Raw genomic sequence first — 18,165 nt, forward strand, 5'->3', positions numbered from 1 at the left:
AAACACATCCTATTGACTTTGCTGGAGAAGCAGGAACATAATTAACTCTTTGATTTTTTTCAGTTCTTATAAAAATTTATCATACAACAAAATGCCATAAACTGTGTACAAATCATGATTGTCTGTATAATACTGCTTTAACTGCAGGAACAAGTTGACCATTGAGATATAACAGACTTGGGGTGAAATAGAAAAGAAACAATACTTTTATATCTGTTTTACAAAGAAAAATACATGTTTTGTGTAGAAATGGCTATTCGAATGTTTTTACTTAAAGTGTTCATTTTCTATGTCTTTTAAGATTTCATACAAAGTAAATAATGGGTATCTATGGTGCTAGATTAATTTTCAATACTTGAAATAGGAGAAAATTCCATTAACAGTACAAATGGAATAGATTAAAATAAATATATATATTTTTAAATTTTACTTTGCTTTTCAACAGTTATAAGCACTCCTCATAATGGAACCAACACCATTTTTGAGATATAATAATTTGAACTTCATGCTTTTTCTACAATATTGTGGCCTTTCCCTCTCTTCCTTCCTTCCTTCCTTCCTTCCTTCCTTCCTTCCTTCCTTCCTTCCTTCCTTCCCTTCCTTCCTTCCTTCCTTCCTTCCTTCCTTCCTTCCTCCCTCCCTTCCTTCCTCCCTTCCTTCCTCCCTTCTTTCCTCCCTTCCCTTCCTTCCTTCCCTTCCTTCCTTCCTTCCTTCCTTCCTTCCTTCCTTCCTTCCTTCCTTCCTTCCTTCCTTCCTTCCTTCCTTCCTTCCTTCCTCCCTTCCTCCCTTCCTTCCTTCCTCCTCTTTCTTTCTTTCTTTCTTTCTTTCTTTCTTTCTTTCTTTCTTTCTTTCTTTCTTTCTTTCTTTCTTTCTTTCTTTCTTTCTTTCTTTCTTTCTTTCTTTCTTTCTTTCTTTCTTTCTTTCTTTCTTTCTTTCTTCCTTTCTTCCTTTCTTCTTTTCTTTCTTTCTTCCTTCTTCCATAAGAGTCACTCCCAGAAATACTTAACTCCCAGCAGTACAGGACTCATGGTTCAGTGCTTGGGATCTGGTTGTGCCGGAAGTCACCAAAACAAGCCTGATAATACCATATTGAACATGTAGTTGTAGGGATGAAATTTGAAGCCTGGTATGTACCAGGTATGAGTTCTACCACTTGGAGCTATATCACTGGCCCCTACTATTATTCTTATTCTGTAATTATGCTCAACTCGGATGGCAGATACCATTTTATCTGAAATATTATTTGTTTTAGGGAATGAAAATATTTAGTTTAATTATTTATGGACTGGAGCGATAGCACAGCTAGTAGGACATCTGCCTTGCATGTGGCTGACCTGGCTTCGATTCCTCTGTCTCTCTTGGAGAGCCTGGCAGACTACGAGAGTATCCCGTCTGTACGGCAGAGCCTAGCAAGCTACCCGTGACGTAATTCATATGTAAAAAACAGTAACAAGTCTCACAATGAAGACTTTACTGGTGCCTGCTCGAACAAATAAATGAACAATGGGACAACAGTGCTACTTATTTATGGAATTTAGAAATTAAACTTATTAGGCACTCATCATGGATATCCAGTTGTGAACAAAAATAAGACATGGTCCTTTCTTCTATCAATGGTGACAGACATTGCCTAATCATATTTATTTATTTACTTTTAATTTATTTGGGAGAAATTTCTGGCCATACCTGGCTGTGCATAAGGGCTACTCCTGGCTCAATAATCAGGGATCACTCTGGTAGTGCCAGGATTTAAACCAGGAACAAGGCATATTTATTAAGCAAATATTTATTGGTATGTATGTATGTATGTAAAGGTGAAAGATTTCTACTATCTGAAAAGAAGCCAGAGTATATATGGACTGTATATGCTCCAGAGTATGTGAACTGGAGCCATAGTACAGCAGGTAGGGCGTTTTCCTTGCACGTGGCCGACCCGGATTCAATTCCTCCTTCCCTCTCAAAGAGCCCATCAAGCTACAGAGAGTATCCTGTATTTGATATGTCAAAAATAGTAACAACAAGTCTCACAGTAGAAACATTACTGGTGCCCGCTCGAGCAAATCAATGAGCAATGGGATGACAGTGACAGTGCTACAGCTACATGTGTATATGTATACTATGCTATTTTTAAAATACTGAAGATATTGAGTAGGAGGAAATCTCAAAATTTTTGACTCATTAAAATTATGGAAAGTATATAAATAAATGAAGAGGATAAAATATAGAACATATAAGATGATATTAAGTGATATGGGGAAAAATAAAGAGGAGGATATGTAAAATAATAATATTTATAAATACAATTTTAAATGAGGTAATTAGTAGGACATCACTAAAATTTTGACATTTCTAGTGAAAAAAGAGTAACAAGGAAAAATTTTTAGTGAAACAAGAATAACAAGGACAAATTCTTGAGGCAGGAAGATGCCTGGTGTGTTTTCAGGACACCGGTAAAACCAGAGGCTGAGAATGAGTGAACAGGGTGGGATGAGATGAAGGCATAGACAGGGCAAGATGTTAGGAAGGTAGAGGCATCATTGAATAAGGAATTGTCTCATGATTATTGAAAGTTTTTTATGATCTCATTTCATTTTTAATAAAATCATTTGAGCTCTGCGTTAAGACCTGACTGCAGAAGGAAACAGAGAGGGTAATTGGTAAGACAGACAAGAGTTAATTGTGGACTTGACCAGAGCCTTAGTTCTGGGATTTACTGAAAATTGTTTGTTCCTATTTATTATTTCCAATAAATGGTAAAGCATTACTGGTAATAAGTAGAGGCAAAAATGTAACATTTAGATAAGGGATGTGGCTCAGTGGTAGTGTATTAATCTCACATGAGTAGGACTCTTTGTATGATCACTGGCACTGCAAAAATATGTTAGGTTCATACAATATATTGTATGCTAATGTCTTTTGCATTTATTATGTTTTAACAGCATTAAATAGCACATACAATTGTCATAAGATAATTTAATTGGTAATTTTAAATTATTTTAAATTAATTGATTATTTTAAATCTTGCCTATTGGAAGATATCCAGTCAAAATAGATAATGGAATGGCTGGGCATGGAAGATGGATAAAAGGAAGACCAAAGCAAGGCAAATCCTCTCCTTGCCCCCTCAGATAGCAGGACAGAGAGAAGGACAGCAGGGATCTCGCCCACACATAATTGCAGTGCTTTAAACTAAGAAAAATCAAGGAGACAGGGAGCTACATGAATACAGTACTAGAAAGGATCAGCAATTATAAAGCAGCAATTTCCAAAATGAGGACACAGATGACAGGGTTCCAGTTGCCGATATTCATCTAGGAAAGTGTGCACTAGCCAGAGAATAGTATACAGAGAAGACCAGGTGTACACTGGAAGTGAGCAGATGTTAAAGGACAGACTTAGGTTGTTATACACTGGTCCAGGCATTGAGGAACAGAAGAGGCATTATTGCACATGGGTGAAAGGAGAAGCCTGGACAATGGGATGAGACTTAGACCCAACTACCTATGAGAGACAAAAAGGGGGACAGGCTGGGTGAAATCAGGAACATGGCCATAAAGAAAGAAAATCCTAGATGTGGAAAGACACAAGGTGGTCTACTTGGTTCCTGATAACCTGGGTGACCTAGGCCCTGCAGAATAATCTAGAGGACTAGACATCAAAAGATAATCATCATAGGACTAGACATCAAAAGATAATCATCATAGCATCCTTTCCCTTGCTTCAATAGCCCACAATCTTAGAACATAACAAAAAAATGCTTTCATACATCACTCTGTTAAAAAGGTACAAAGGGAAAAGTTACTTTTTTTAAGATTGTCTTTTGTCACTGTCACTGTCATCCTATTGTTCATCAATTTGTTCGAGCAGACACCAGTAACATCTCCATTGTGAGACTTGTTACTGTTTTTGGCATATCGTATATGCCAAGGGGAGCTTGCCAGGCTCTGCTGTGCAGGTGGGATACTCTCGGTAGCTTGTCAGGCTCTCTGAGAGAGGTGGAGGAATCAAACCTGGATTGGCCATGTGCAAGGCAAATGCCCTACCCACTGTGGCATCGGTCCAGCCCAAGAGTTTCTTTCTTTTTATTTATTTAAAAATGTTTTATTGAATCACCATGAGATACACGGTTACAAAACTGTTCATTATTGGGTTTCAGTCATACAGTGTTCTCAAACCCAATCCTTTACCAGTGTACATTTGCCATCACCAATGTGCTTAGTTTCCCTTTTGCCACCTCCCCAAGCTGTCTCTGTGGCAGACACTTCTCTCTTTTTCTCTCTCTCTTTCTTTCTATCTTTAGACATTGTAGTTTGAAATATAGGTGATGAAAGCTTATCATATGTCACTTTACTTTCAGCACTCAGCTTTTGTCCAGAATAATCATTTCCAACTATAATGGTCATAATGGCCCCTTCTCTATCCTAACTGTAATGATCCCCCTTTCTTGATTTGTGACAAGCTTTGAACCATGGACCAAATCTTCTGGCCCTTGTTCCCACTGTCTCTGGATATTAGTCTCGCCCTATGTTTCTTTATATCCCCCAAATCAATACAATCATTCTATGTCTATCCCTCTCCCTTTACTTACTTCACTTAGTATGGTACTTTCAATGTTCATACATTTGAGAATATCAAAAGAAGACCTTTAAAAGCTTCAACTCCCTGCTTGGCAATCACCCTAACAACATACATTAGAGAGCAGTTTGGAAAAAATACATGTAAACTAACTCAGCCTCCAAAACAGGTCACTTTGAACTCATCTTCCCCTAACATGTATACTTTCTCTTCTATGGCATATATTCTATCAATTGGGAGTTCAAAGCTTATCTATTTAAGATGTATACTTTACACTTTGGAGAAGCCCATGTTCTCTATGCATGCATTTCTCTTGCCTCTCTTTAAAAACCTTTATTTTGATCGTAGGGACAGACCTGACTATTTAGAATTACTCCTTAGCAGAGGGATTCATCCTGGAAGTTCTTGGGGAACTATGTGTGGTACTGGGTATTCAATCATGTTGACTGCATGCAAGGCAGTCACCCTACCTACTATACTTTCTTCCAGGTCTTCCTATGTCATTGCTTTAAATTATTTTTTGGGGGGTGACACCCAGTGGCTGTGCTTATGGATCACTCCTGGGTTAGATATGCAGTGCCTGGAACAGAACTGGGGTCAGCTGTGGCCAGGCATAATTTGAATGTCCAATGCACTGTACTACCTCTACAGCTTTACAATTTTAAAGAACATGGCCAAATAATGTGAAAATGTATGTGTATAAACTATACAACTCTCTGAGTAGCCAAAGGAATACTGGAAAAAAGGTAAGAGGCTTTTCTTTCCCCATCTTTGCTCTATCAGTGTATCACTGTCATCCCATTGTTTGTCAATTTACTCTAGCGGGCACCAGTAACATTTCTATTCCCCCCAGCCCTGAGATTTTAGCAGCCTCTCCTTACTCGTCTTTCCCAATAAGGCTTTTTCAGGGTCAGGGGAATGAGATCTATCATTATTGTTTTTGGCATATCGAATATGCCACAGGTAGCTTGCCAGGCTCTGCCTGTGTGGGTAAGATACTCTAGGTAGCTTGCCAGGCTCTCCGAGAGGTATATACATATATATATATATGCATATGTATATATATGTATATATGTGTGTAGGTGTGTGTATATATATGGGTGTATAATATATATATTACTCTCTATGATTTGTTGAGAAAAATTATACAAAGTAAATTTACTATGATTGTTTAAATGGGTTGCAAACACAAAAGTTCATAAATTTGTGACTGTACCTCACGGTAATTCATTAATAAAAAATAAAATAAAAATGGATTGCTAGTTTAGGAGAGGAGAAAGCAATCCACCTGGATGGAATCCTGCCCTTGAGCAGATCTCCTAGAAATCTGAAGTGAGATGAGATTTTGTCCTTGAGTTAATCTCCTATAACTTCCCCCGCAGTAGCGGCTTTACTTCTGTTTGTTGTTCAGCCCCACCTGTGTGTACTCCACGTTTTTTGATTTCTTATAACTATGCTGTTAGGATTAAGAGGGCACTAGAAGATGACTAGGACTACTATGAGGACTATGAGGACGAGGATGATGCAACTGTGATGACTGGGACAACGACCAGAGCTACAACTCTTATTGTGCTGTAAGGGAGAGATCGGACTACGCCGGGCAGGAGAGGGGAATAAACTCACTACCGGCCAGCTGGGGCCCTATTTCCTATTCCCCGGTCCTGTTCCCTGGTCCTTTGTGCATGCATCGCTGTGGGCTGGTCAGGGGAATGACTCTGGGCCACCAAACGCTCCAGTCTCTCACATGCCCGCACCTCAAGAAAAATCTCTGAGTTTTTTTTTTTTAACCACCTTTTCTCATTTTGTTCTTACATTCTGTTGCATTTATCAGGCATAAACACAAAGGACTGTCGCTTCCTCTGCATAAAATGATCCCATATTTTCACATTTAGTCATGGAAAAGACGCCCCACCTAATTCATCTCTTTCTTCCCTCTGTCTACAACAGTCAGAGCTAGTGTTAAATTAAGCAGAAAAATGCCTCTTGAAAGCCACTTTTTTACCTGCCCACTCATCCCACCCGAGGCACTGTCACGATCAGGGAGCTTGAGGGGCCGGGGGGAGGGAAACGGCCAGCGTGGCATGGTACAACCACGGCTGCAGCGTCACGGTCTGACCAGGAGTCCGTGAACAGCGATTAGGGCTCAGACCTTGGGGCCAGAGGAGGTCTCGGCCACTTTGCTCTATAAAACTATAGTAATTAAGACTTTGGGATACTGGAATAAAACAGACTTTCAATAGAATAGATTTAATATGAGAATCTAGAGACAGATCTTCAATACATAGATAGGTAATCTTCAACAAAGAATCTGTATCTGTGAAGTGAAACAAGAAAAATATCTTTAAGAAATGGTGTTAAGAAACTGAATAGTCACAGGCAAAAAAAAGGAACTTGGATTCCTATGCCATACCATACACAAAGTTAATTAAAATAAATTAAAGACTTTGAAGTTAAACCTGCATCCATAAAATATAGTGATGTCAACATTGTTAGAACTCTTCATAATATACACTGCAGAGGCATCTTCGATGATTCAACAATATTGAGTAAGAAAAGAGAAGTAAAAGTAAGCAAATTGGACTTATCAGACTAAAAATGTTTCGTGCCACAAGAGAAAACATGGCTATACCAAAAAGTGGGAGAAATATTTGCTTACCATGCATCTGACATCCTGGGGCTGGAGCACAGCGGTTGGGCATTTGCCTTTCACTTGGCCGACCCGAGTTTGATTCCTCCGCCCCTCTCTGAGAGCCCAGCAAGATACCAAGAGTATCGAGCCCACGTGCCAGAGCCTGGCAAGCTACCCGTGCGTATTGGATATGCCAAAAACAGTAACAATAAGTCTCTCAATGAGAGACGTTGCTGGTGCCCGCTCAAACAAATCGATGAGCAATGGGATGACAGACATCTGACATCCTAGCTATTTATAAAACTTGATAACAATAACACCAAATATAAAACTCCTTAAAAAATGGAGAGAAAACATAAACAGACACTTCCTCAAATAAGTTAATAGATGAGTAATAGATGTAAAAGTATTCTTCATCACTCACTATTGGGGAAATGAAAATCAAAACAGCAATGAGATTGCCACATATCCAACAGAGTAGAAACAACCAGTACTGATGGGGGTGTGGGAATCCTGACACATTATTGGCCAAACTGTCCTCAAGTTCAGTCTCTTTGAAAAAAAAAAACATATTGTACTTCTCAAAAAATTAAGAATTGAACTTTCACATGACCCAGCTCCTCCACGTGGCACATACCCAAGAGCACAAAAACACTATTTCAAGAAAACATGTATACTCCTATGTCCAAAGCAGTGTGCTATTCAGAGTAGCCAAGATTTGAAACAACCTAATTACCTAAGATGAGTGTAAAGAAGTTGAAATATAAATGCACAGTGGGATACTAACCAGTTACAAGAAATGTCAAATCATGTGATTTGCTACTACATAGAACTAGAAGGTATCATGCTGAATGAAGTTAGTTGGGGTGGGATGGGGGCGGTAAATACAGAATAATATTTCTCATATATGAGAGTGAGGGGATAACAAACTGCCCCAGGTAACAGACCCTGAGAGTATGTCTACAGAACTGAGTCTGCAAAGGGAGAGGACTAGGGGTGTAGGAAGGAACCATGAGAAAAGGTAGAGAGGTTTTGATGGTGAGTGTGGTGTGTTGGAACATTATATGCTGGAAACTTTTTTATTGACAGTGTAGTGTATCACAAGATCTAAATGAAAATAGAAAACGAAACAACATACAAAAAGGAAGTTTGGTGTAATTAGGAAACAGGAAGCATATGTTACATTGTTACTTTCAGGATCTATGTGCTATATGTTTTAGGAGGTATTATTGTGATTTTGCAAGTTAGAGAATATAGGCATGGAAAAGCTGTAAAATTTAATTAAAATTTAATATTAAATTATATAAATTATTTTACTATAGCCCCAAACAAACTTTTCCATTATGTAGTATATATCTTCAGTGAAAAAATTAGAAAACATACAAGAATAATTGGAAGTAAAAAAAGAGAAAATTTAAGTCACTGTCCTGATGCCAGTGAAATCCCAAGTGGCTTATGTGAAATGGGAAAAAGAGAGGAGGTAGCCTTGAGGAGGAAATTTACTGTTTTCTCTCTACCCACCTCTGCCACCTAGGAACAGCCGGGAAATCTAGAACTGATGAGTCCACTGTGAGCCTTGCTTTTGCCTGAAAAGGAAAGGCAGTCACCTTACCCCAGGCCTTTTGGGTTCTTCACCTTTGCGAGGCAGAAAAGAATTTCAGGAGACTCAAGTAGTGCAATATGACAGGTTTATTTGGAAGTTTTGAGGAGTGGGGGGGGGCAAGCAGAAAGAGAGAGCAAGAGAGAGAGAAAGAGAAAAAGAGAGAGATAGAGGGAGACAGACAGAGAGAAAGAGAGAGGGAGAGAGGAAGAGAGACTCAGAAAAAGGGAGAGAGAGAGAGAACATGGGCTTCCCCAGCTTCTCCAGAGTATCCAGAGTGGAAGGGGATCCTCAGTATGTGCAGCTTCCCAGCAACACATGGGCACAGGCGGCACATCGGCTTAGGCAGCATATGCACAGGCTTCCTTTGTTCAGGTTGACTTTATAGGCTTTCTCCTAACCTGCCCCAGGTGGTGAACTTTCTTCCTAGATAAGAGTCAGTTGCTAGGGTGGTTGCCAAGGGGAAGAGTTGGGAATATTTCCTTCCTGGCCTTTGTTTCTCCTGGAGTTTCTCTCAAGGGGAGTGGATTTGGGGGTGGGAGTCCAGCCTTCTCTGGGTCTGTACTGACACCAAAAGTCTTATCAGGCTTTAATTCCTGGGTCCACAAAGTGAGTCTGGACAGCCTTAAGACTAGTTGGTTTTATGACTTCTCAAGAACTCATTGCCATGGGAATCCTTTCCTGTCTAGCTGCCCGCCTGCTTCAATCCTATCTTTCAGAAATAACTGCTATTGACATTGGTTCTGTATAGCTTTTTAATATTTTTCTCTGTCTGCCTCTATGTTTCTCTGTGTTTTTCTACCATTACTTAACAAACTTTCAAAATAAACTAGAATATGTATAGTGAGTTAGTTGTACAGCAAGAAAAAGGTCTTGAACTATGAATATATTTAAAAAACACACTATAAATTCTTCTTCTTTAACAACAGAGGCTAATTTGAGCCTGGATTCCCTTATATTAGAATATATCAGTGAAGTTCAGCAGGCCCTTCTCTGGAAAGACCCATACCTGGGTCACTCTGAGGCTGTACTCCTCAGTTACAGGCTTTTCTGTTCCCTGGAAGTTCTCAGATACTCTTACATGATACCAAAATGTCTTCTCCTTGTAACATCACACCTAACCATTGCCAAGAGAGTCTTTGCAATGACCTATTTCTCCTTGTGTTCTTCAGTAATTTTAACCTGGTTTCTTTTTCTTCATCAAAACTATTTGATTTTGGTTCAAGTTAATTTTCCATTTTTAAAAATTGTAACGATTTCTGCATAAATCTATTGGTAAGAGTACAGAATTGTTGTGTTCCATATTTGATCATATCACACTGTTCTGAGTCTTAGGTTGAATAGGCCTAAATGAGAATTCTGATTATATGCTCCATAAAAATATTTTTCAGACTTCACATGGAATATCTGTATGTCACTAAAAGCATAATGCAGAAATGGAAAGAAAATGGACTCTGCACCAAGGCAAAATGAGAAACCCTTTTACTTTGGATATGCTTTGGTTTACCACTTAATGTTCCTATACTTTTTCTCCCTTGGTTTTTGGTTCACACCAAAGCTGTGCTCAGGGATCACTCTTCACTCTGCTCGGAGATTACTCCTGATGGTGCTAAGGGTATCAAATAGCATGCTGGGGATGGATCCCGGCTCAGTTGTGTGCAAGGAAATTGTAATACTGCTTCAGCCCCTTTATTCATGTGCTTGTATTTTTCTTTTACATCCTACATTTCCTTTTTATTCCTCTATTGAGATGAATACTAGTGTATTCATGTATATTTGAGTTTCTTTTAATTGATCTTTCTTTTGATCGATCTAATCCACTCTTGAGTCCCTCTACTGATTTTTTTTCAACTCAGTTATTATTTCCTTTAGCTCTCTGATTTATGGCTGTTGGTTGAAATTTATACTTTTTTCTTCCTGAGCTTGGAAAACATTTATATGAGCATTATTTGGAAATATTTACCAGGTAAAATTAAATGTATTCATTTCACTTTAAAAAAGTAGGCATGCTTTAAAAAATCAGCTAGTATGGATTTATAGTGCTAGATGGATTTCAGGTTTATAGGCTTTTATTTTTAACAACTGTATATACATTCATTTTTCTAAAACCCTACCAACCACCAGAGAGTCTGCTTCCCTGCAACAATGACTCATTGTTCCCTCCCATCCATCCTGCCTCCTTCTCTGTAAACTCAGTTCTGCAGATCAACTATCCAGTTCTGGTGTTTAAGGCCATTTGTTATTCTTGTACTACGTATGTTTTAAAGGAGAGACATAATTCTGTATCTGTCCCTTTCCTTCTGACAGACCTCACTCAGCAGCGCACTCTCAGCATGATTTCATCTTTTCTTACAGTTTTCAACTGTGTAAATACACCACAGCTTCTTTTTCTTCTTCTTCTTCTTCTTCTTTTTTTTAGTTTTTGGGTCACACCTGGCAACGCTTAGGGGTTACTCCTGGCTCTGCACCCAGGAATCACTCCTGGTGGTGCTCAGGGGACCATGTGGGATGCTGGGAATTGAACCCGGGTCAGCCGCTTGCAAGGCAAATGCCTTACCCTCGGTGCTATCACTCCAGCCCCACACCACAGCTTCTTGTATATCCATCTGTAGTTTGACCATTGGGTTGGTTTCATATCTTGGCTATAGTATTAAGCACTGAAATGAACACAGGTGTGTATATTTTTTAAATTAATGTTTTTGTATTTTAGGGGTGGGTGACAAGAAGTAGTATTGGTGAGTCATACAGAAGTTATTGCCATATTGCTTACCACAGAGGTTGTTTTTTTCTAAAAATTAATTATCAATAATTGATATTTATTGACTTTAATAATTGTCATAACAACAAATGTGGTTAAAATTTCATTGTGGTTTTGATTTGGATTTAAGTAATGATCATCAATGAAAAATATATTTTCATATGTTGTCTGCATCTATATGCCTTTTATGAAATGCCTACTTATATGCTCTGGTCATTAAAATAAATTGGGTTGTATGTTTTATTGCTGTTTAGTCGTATGAGATGTTTATATACTTTGAATATTAACCTCTGTCTGATAGATAGCTCACAAAACTTTCTCCTATTCAGTAGACTGATTTTTTTATCTTAATGATGATTTATTTCACTATGCAGAAGCTATTTAGTTCAGTGTAGCACGATTTGTTTGTATTGTCTTTTATTTCCCTTGCTCTTGGAAACAAATCTATAAAAGATATCATTAAGGTTTATTTACTTCATTAAAAGTCTATTTATAATCTATTATTTTTCTACTTGGAAAAATATTCTGGGGTTAGAGAGAGAGCACAAGGAGTAAGTAAGGTACAGATAATTTGGCTTCTACCCCTGGCACTGCACTAGCTCCTCCAAGCCCCAGAGAGCAGAGCCAAGTTGTGCTCAGTTTGTTCCTGAGCACAACTGGGTGGAGTCAAAAAAGAAAAGAAAGAAACAAAATTAAAAAGAACATCTGATTACTTATTTCCTTGATTCTATGTTTCTGTGCATTAGATGAGACAGCTACCCTTTCTCAGTCATGATGAAGTTCTTATAAAGGAAATTAACATTATAATGCACTTATTTCTTTTTTTTTTCCTAAACCTTCGATTACCCAAGCTGTCCTCTTTGCTCAAGTATCTTTCATTAAAGGGCAAAGGGTGTTCCCAGTCTATCACTGTTCAGATTGATTGGCAGCTGGACTCATAGATGCAGCTTTTCAAGTATCCAAGTAGACCTTGCTGGGATTATTGGACATGAGAGTTTATGTTTATCTTCTCTTCACTGAGTCTGATGGTGGGGATAGTAATATTAAGAAAAGTTTCTTTGTTCTAATCTTGTAAGAACTGTGAACACAATGGCCATTAGCCACTAGATCCAGGAAGTTAAAGGGTAGGTCCACTGGGCGATGCTCAGAGACTTTAAGGGGTCAGACATATGTGTAGACATATCCTCCTTTAAAATGGATATCAGTTGTCCAAAGATTCTGGAAGGACATCACAGAAATTCCCAATAGCTTTTCTGGGGCCTGGGGAGGATTATAGTCAAAACCTGGATATGTGCTCTATTAGAAGTTTTACCTTTAGGCAGCAGCTGTTTACGTGTATACAGATAAATTTGTTTTAGGAAAAAGATTGGGAAGTAACTGTGGGATTTTTCTCTGTGTGCTGATTCTTGGGAGGACTGTTGGAGAAATTCTTCAGAGTCCATTAAGGATTATTCTTTTGTTGTAATCTTATGTATCTTTTAGTTTTGTTTTATTTCGTGGGAACACACATATCTATGCTCAGAGCTTGTTCCAGGCCCTCTTCTCAGGGATCACCCCTGGCAGTGCTGCAGTGCTTGGGACTGTGTGTGGTTCAGGAGATAGAGCCTGCATCGGCTCTCAGTGAGGCAGGCACGTTATCTATTATACTATTTTTTTCTTTTAGCTACAGCATGAGTCTTACTAGAACCAATCCAGGTTCCATTGGATTTCAGAGCTAGGTGTCTTAGGCACCATTCCTCAGATGGAAATCTAAAAAAAAATGATTTAAGGAATTTAGCTATTGGATCCAAATTCTTCTCTCAATGAATATCTGAAATTCCTTTCAGATTGCAAGCTTCTGTGCAAAGGATTTTTTTTGTTTTGTTTTTGTTTTGGGGCCATACCTGGAATCACAGGAACTACTCCTGGCTCTGCACTCAGGGAAGAAGTTCTGGAAGTGCTCTGTGCACCATATGGGATGCCAGGGATTGAACCCTAATTGACTGTGTACAAGCAGGTTTTTTTTTTTGTACAAACAAGTTTTATGGAAAAAATGTATTTCAGTCATCCCCATCTGTTTTGTTCTGTAGATTTGATAAGTCTGTGGAAGTAAATACATTTAGGAATTTTGTTTCTGAAGCCTTCATGCACCTGAATTCCCAAGTCTATATTTTTATATATGTACAGAGGGAGTTGTTATGTTGGGCTACACCTAACACCCATCTCTCCACCAGTGCATATTCCCCACCACCAATATCCCTGGTATGCCCCCCTATTTCCAGCCCTCCCCCTGCCTCCATGGAAGACAATATTCCCCATACTCTCTCTCTACTTTTGGGCATTATGGCTCACAGCACTGAGAGGTCATCATATTTGGTCCATTATCCACTTTCAGCACACATCTCCCATCCCGACTGATCCCTCCAGCCATCATTTTCTTAGTGATCCCTTCTCTATTCCATCTGCCTTATCCCCTCCACTCATGAAGCAGGCTTCCAGCTATGGGACAATCCTCCTGGCCCTTGTATCTAACTACTGTCTTTGGGCATCAGTCTCATGTTATGCTATTCTATACTCTACAAATGAATGCAGTCCTTCTATGTCTGTCCCTCTATTTCTGACTCATTTCACTTAGCATAATAATCTCCATGTTTATTCATTTATAAGAAAATTTTATGACTTCATCTCTTCTGACAGATGCATAGTACTGAATAAAATTTCTATTTAGCTAGTTAAGAAGAAGGTGCAAATAGAATGCAGATGGGCCATATCAATATTTGCAACCTGGAAAAATACCTAGTGATAACTCTTGGCTTTTGGAGGTAGTTTGTAAGATATACATTTAAAAATTCAAATAATGTCTATATAACTCATTTTTGATTATAGTTTTTATGCTGAAGTAATTGTGATGCTTATGAAATGGTACTTATATTATTTAATACTATTTTGTTAAAATTGCACAAAGTTGAATAGGTACTTTTAAAAAATAATACATGAACATGGCCATCAGGACCATGAAAAAATGTTCAATATTACATATCACTGAGAAATGTAAATTAAAGTCACAATGCGGTATCATCTTTCACCAGTGAGAATTACTTATGTAATAATGATTGAAACAAGTTTTGACTTGTGTCTGGAGGTAAAGAAATATACTATGATATTAGAAGAAATGAAAAATGGCATAGTTTCTATGAAAAACAATATGGAGATCCTTAAACACCTAAAAATATAAATACAAACTATTTTAACAATATCACCCCTTAGTTTTTACATGAAGAATATGAAACAGTAATTTAATAATAAATACATATCTCAAATTTCATATCCACATTCATAATAATAAATACAAAAAATCTAGTTTTCCATTCATGAATGAAAAAATTCAGAGGTGATAGCATATGTACTCAATGGATTACTACATACCTATTACAAATTATGAAATCTTATCTTTGTTTGTATTAAAATTATTCAGATTTGAAGCTTAAGGTAAAGTTATCAGTGGGTAAAACACAAAGAAGGCATGTAAGGATTAGAAAGATTGATCACCCTAGAGATTTTAGGTCTGTTCTTTCAGTACATTGATATGTAATGTTAATAACTGCAATGCTTCAATATCATAACTTAGGGTTTATAGAGGAGAAGGAATTAAGTCTTGGCTTAAGACTAACTCAAGAACTTTAGTGTTTGATAGTAGGTATGACTTTTAGTTATATAAGGTCTTTTCAGAAATGTTTCAGATAGGCTAGTAATACATTGGAATACCTTAGGACCTAAGTTCATTCCCCTTTTCTATCCACCAATGTTATCAAACACTACAGAGGTAGGGATATCTCAAAGTTCTATACATATCTTTTTGAACATCAGAGTAGTACCCTTCAGGCTTCCTGAATGCCATACATAGAAAATTTCTCTCAGGGTGAAAGAGGAATCTCTTTCACCTAAACTTCTATATTTTTTATTACAACTCATTGTCCTTCATCAACATTAATCTCCATGGTCAGAGAGTAAGAGTGACATTGAATAATAATATAATTCATTAGACTAAATTATACTTTTACCTTTCTGGAAAGATGTGGATTTGATATTTAATCCATTCATTTATTCCTAATCTCTAAAAATTCTCTGTGAAATTTATTCAGTAAGTGCTTACATAACAATCATTTATATATGCAAACATCTGGGGTCTGAGAGATAGTATAGAGGGTAGGGTGTTTGCTTTGTACACTACCCAATGAGGGTTCAATTACCACCACATATGGGCCCCAAAGTCCACCAGGAGTTTTCTCTGGGCCAGGAGTAAGCCCTAGGCATCCTAGATGTGGCCCAAGAACCAAAACCAATACTCAGAACAAACAAACTTTATGTACATATATATATACATATATATAAAGACATATATATATATGTCTTTAAGGGCATTTTAGATACTGACAGACTTAACCTTAAGTATAACCAAGTGAATTTAACATTATCACTATCATCTTTTAACGGTGATGATAATTTACAGAGACTAGTTAGAAATTGCCAAGTTACCACGTTGCAAAACAGCACTCAAGACCAAGCATTCTTGACCCAAGTTCCAATACATTGTTCTAGAACTTGAGGAACATACAGCCAGAGTGATTCACACATTTTTTCCCTTTGGTTGTGACTTTTCTCAAAATCCTGTGCATTTTAGCAAAGAGTATCTTGATAATTCACCCATAGACCATCTGATTTTCTACATACTAGATCCACAACTGGTATTTTAATTGATGTGATGTTAGATTTATTCATTTGTGGAGGCATTTTTATGTAATCTTTTAGAAATAAGTAAAGACAGTCCTTCTCCCTAACCCTAGAATTCTAGCATTATCTCTTCTTTTAATTTCCATGTAAATTAAATGATCGCCACACGAACTGGGGATATGACTAAAGCTAATGGAGTCAGTACTTTGTACAATTGAGACCCTGAATTCGATCCAAGGTACTGCATGTGTACAATGCCTGTAAAAATATAATTAGCACAAAAAACATTGAACACTTGTACACCCCAGTATTTTTTTTAACAAAAGTACACAATATAGGCAATAAGGTATTCAATGAGGCTAATGTGTTAATATTTTTGTGTCATGGTGCAAAAATCCAATTGAACACACACAAAAAAATAGCCTACAGAGGAACATATCAAATATATCAAATTAATCTTCAGGTAATTTTCCTCCAATTTTTCTTTCCTTTTTGGGTCACACCCAATGATGCACAGGGGTTACTCCTGGCTCTGCACTCAGGAATTACCCCTGGTGGTGCTCAGGGGATGATATGGGATTCTGGGAATCGAACCCGGATCGGCCACGTGCAACGCAAATGCCCTACCAACTGTGCTATTGCTCCAGCCCCAATCTTCCTCCAACTTTTATTAAAATATTATGATCCAGCTGGAGTGATAGCACAGCGGTTGGGCGTTCACCTTTTATTCGGCTGACCTGAGTTCGATTCCCCCGCCCCTCTCGGAGAGCCCAGCAAGCTAATGAGAGTATTGAGCCCGAGAGTCAGAGCCTGGCAAGCTACCCGTGCGTATTGGATATGCCAAAAACAGTAACAAAAAGTCTCTCAATGAGAAGTGTTACTGGTGCCCACTCAAACAAATCAATGAGCAATGGGATGACAGTGACTGATTATGATCTAAAATAGCATTAACATTCATGTTCTCATCTAACATCACTACTACAGATTCTATAATTTCTTTAATATTTCAACTATTATTTCTATGGCAACTAGAGAGATCTAAGAGCTGAATAAGTCAGGAATATGGATGAAAACAACAGAAACTTGTAGAAATATATAAACATGTTCACTATATATATCTGTATATATATCCATTAACTAAACAAAATCATGTTTTGAGTTTGGATGGACCTCTGAGTAAAAGGATGGTGATTTTTGTTTCTATATGAAGAGGAGAGAGAACCCTTTTGCCTTTAAAGTGTTGTGGTTGTGGAGCTGAGGCTTGCCATCTTAAAAATAATGATGCGATTTTTCCCTGTTCTGCATTCAGTGACTCATACTCTACCTTAAAATTGGCCACGGTAAGTGTATTTACACCATTGAAATCAGGAAACAGTGGAAATTAGGACCTTTTGTCTCCTTCCATCCCCTCCCAGGGTTGTCAAACATTGCCAACATACTCCAGAGTGCTTGGATACAACATAAATGTCTGGTATTTAATTTTTTTTCTCTAATACTTTTAGATGAAACATATAAGCAATAGAGAAAAATAGAACCTCTGATTATACATTACTTATTTCATATGTTTTTATAATTAAAGCCTCTCTTTGGGGGAAGATCAATAGTACCACCCCCCCCCCCCCAAATTACCATTGAAGCCTATAAGCAGATCTCCCCAAATACAATCTCATTTAACTTTGGAAAGCTTTGTCAGAAATAGACCTGTCATTGGGTTTTCATTTCTATTTTTTTTTAACCAGACATTTACAAAGAAAAATTGCTTCCTACTGAGTATCCATTAGCCCCCAGCTCTGGCACTAATGAGCGAACTGCGAGTAAGCTGGAGAGCAAATGGATATGAGTCACCAAATACACTTAGCGGGTGCTTCCTGCTCGGCCTTCTGCGTCATTGCA

This window comes from Sorex araneus, chromosome 4 (genome assembly GCF_027595985.1).
Source record: "Sorex araneus isolate mSorAra2 chromosome 4, mSorAra2.pri, whole genome shotgun sequence".
In the NCBI taxonomy this organism is placed as follows: Eukaryota; Metazoa; Chordata; class Mammalia; order Eulipotyphla; family Soricidae; genus Sorex; species Sorex araneus.